The sequence below is a fragment of the Helianthus annuus genome, chromosome 13, assembly GCF_002127325.2.
Source record: "Helianthus annuus cultivar XRQ/B chromosome 13, HanXRQr2.0-SUNRISE, whole genome shotgun sequence".
Classification (NCBI taxonomy): domain Eukaryota; kingdom Viridiplantae; phylum Streptophyta; class Magnoliopsida; order Asterales; family Asteraceae; genus Helianthus; species Helianthus annuus.
Genome location: NC_035445.2, coordinates 61,460,420 through 61,463,504, shown reverse-complemented (window position 1 = coordinate 61,463,504; position 3,085 = coordinate 61,460,420). Strand labels below are relative to the sequence as shown.

Sequence of the window (3,085 nt, the reverse complement as noted above, 5' to 3'; positions counted from 1 at the left end):
AATTCCATCTCCACTTTTCTCGTTAACGACATCTCCTATAATAGAACAAAAAAACTCAGCAACTAATACTTTGCATAATTCACAAGTGTACATTAACAACTTTACACATTCAATACACAAAAAAATTCTGAGATATCACAAAAACAGAAGCTATACACATGTGTACATCACATTAAAAACAGAGGAAAATCAGAATACACATGTGTACTTCGCATTAAAAACAGAGCAAAATCAAAAAATTGAACAAAAAACTCAGCAGCTAATACTTTGCATAATTCACAAGTGTACATCAACAACTTTACACATTCAATACACAAAAAAAATCTAAGATATCATAAAAACAGACGTTATACACATGTGTACCTCGAATTAAAAACAGAGCAAAAACGGAATACATATGTGTACACCCGCCTTAAAACAGACATAACAAACAAAAAACACATTGTACACATGTGTATCGCATAAAAAACAGAGCAAAAACAGTATACACATGTGTACTTCGCAATAAAAACAGAGCAAAATCAAAAAATTGAACAAAAAAAACTCAGCAACTAATACTTTTCAAATACAAAATTACAGATTAAACTTTACCTTCATACCCTGAGTACGGTTAACAAGTGTTTTTTCCAACATTTCTAGTGTTAAACAGCGATGGAGCCTTGATATCGTACCAATCCTTCTTGGAAAATGGATCAGCCCTGTTACAAACATTATTCAATCAAATTAATAACCATAACATTAACAAATCCATATCATCGATTAAAATAAACAATCAGTAATATTGTATTAGAAGTAAATACGGTGTAATGTAATCATGTTTTTAATATTGTATTAGAATTAAATATGGTGTAATTAATTACCTATTGAAGTGATGTCTGTTGAAAAAGGTTTTGAAGGTGTGGCATTAGGAATGATGCAAGTAAATTGCCATGTACAGAGCTGTTATTATTCACCCTAGGGGAAAAAAGGAAATTAGAATAAAAAACTTTATAAAGTTATATGAAGAGGAAGTTGAATGGGATACAATTATACAAACCATTTTATTTGAATTGTATATCCAGTCACCCACACTTGCAGACTTCCTCAGTGATGAGTCCTATTTTAACATATTTAACGCATTAGATAAAAAGTTATAGATTGGTCATTTAGAGATGAACAGATCTGAAAGATGAAGAATAGGGAAGGACAGAGATGATTACCGGGAAAGAACTCCGAACCACGGCTGTCGTGGTTCATAACCGCCACCTTCGCTGTCATCTCCGGCGTTATCATCACCGATCTCCACTTAGCCGGTGCCACGACCACCGCCGCACTTCATCACCGATCTAACTCAACCGTCGTCGGAGAGACCTCTGGTCGTCGTTCCCTGGTGCGTCGTTGTTGTTGCCGCTGTTGACCGCCACGCGCCGCCATGGCCGTCGTCGACCACCACCATGGCCGACGGTCCTCTCTTTCTCTCTCCCTACGACCCTCTCTCTAGATCTGCACAATGTGTTTGGATATTTGTGTGATTAGATTTTAATATAATAGAAATAATTTAGATTTCTTTATTTGAATTATTTTGATTGCGTAATTACGGTTATACCCTTTTTGTATTTAATTAAATGAAAAAAATTAACCAAATAATTACCATCATGTCACTCATTTAAATCTTAGATCATATAAATCAACGGCCCTGATCAGTTCACGCAGTTCACGTTGGAGAAATTGTTCACGTTTGAACCTAATTCTATATATATATATATGGGTGGGAGTTGGCTACAAAGTCTATTTTTCCTACAAATTGTAAAAAAGTCATAAACACCATAAGGTCAACCATAAAATACACTCAAAACCCACAAATAACAAAGTGAAGATTACCAAAACGCTATATTTCTGGGTTTTGTGTTATGTTTTGGATGATAATGCTTTGTTTTTCGAATGACTAACATTAGTGTGTTTTATGTTGATTATCATGTTGTGTTTTATATTCATAGTTCTACGATGGTGTGTCTGAAGTTTTTATGAGCTATTAGGGTTTGGATATTGTGTTTTAGTGATCCTCATTCTGTTATTTATGGGTTTTGAATGTGTTTTATCGCTGAAATTGTGGTGTTTTATGACTTTGTACACTTTGTAGGAAAAATGGACTTTGTAGCCGAACCCCACCCATATATATATATATAGGGTCAGGATTTAGAGAAAACAGTGAAAAGTGTGAGAACAGAGAGAACGGTTATGGATCGTCAGATCAAAACAATCTATGGACTAGATGACGCGGTGGCGTTTTCGTAAATAACATCACTTTTATTAGTGTGGCGCACTTCATTAAGGGTAAAAAAGTCTTTTAACTTCTCTACACAAAACGCCATCTCATGAATAAAATGCCATTAAATTACCGCCTTAACCTACATAGCACACATCATCCTAATCTAAACGTCATTAGATATAAAACGCCAAACTTGTTTTAAATGATAAAGCTGAACAAACCCTTACTGAAACGACAAGACTTAATTACTAGCATTTATTATAATAAAATCCCGCCTAAAACAACCGCCAAAAAACATCCTATATATACAACATCTCAGACCTTCCATTAAACACACAAAACCCCAAATGACATATTTAATATATGCCATTTATCTTAGAAACGCCAAAAAACCCAAACATCAAATATCCCCTTAAACAAAACGTTTCTTTGAAATTCAGTTTGATTATCGGTAAGGGTTCGCTCAATGTAATGGACAAAATCCTTAAGTGAGGATATTGTCTATTTCATTGAGTAAAATCTTATTGACTTTATCCTCAACTTCCATCCAATTTATAACGCCAAAACATACAAAAACATTATCGAGTTTTGTTCTCAATAAAGTTTAGCTGTATGGGGTGGACAACATTGTTAGACATCTTTCTTAACTGAGGATTAACAATGTTGTCCATCTCATACAGCAAAACATTATTGAGTTTAGCATTACCAAATTTAGAGATTTAAGGTTCTTTTATTTAGTGGCATTCTTTTTCTCGGTAAAACGTCAAAAAATTTGGCCGAATGGATTGTTAGCTGAGGGATGTAACTCAATAACATTTTGCTACATGAGATGCACAA

The 3,085-nt window shown here is 34.2% G+C and overlaps 1 long non-coding RNA gene across 1 annotated transcript; it reads right to left on the bottom strand.

Annotated features, from left to right (window-relative positions):
* Positions 1-568: 568 nt before the first annotated feature.
* On the bottom strand, positions 569-1,477 carry LOC110902698. The gene is made up of 4 exons (XR_002571341.2): positions 1,200-1,477; positions 1,037-1,096; positions 861-954; positions 569-698 (listed from the first exon to the last, which is right to left on the bottom strand). It is a non-coding gene; the product is annotated as an uncharacterized LOC110902698 (long non-coding RNA).
* Positions 1,478-3,085: the final 1,608 nt, after the last annotated feature.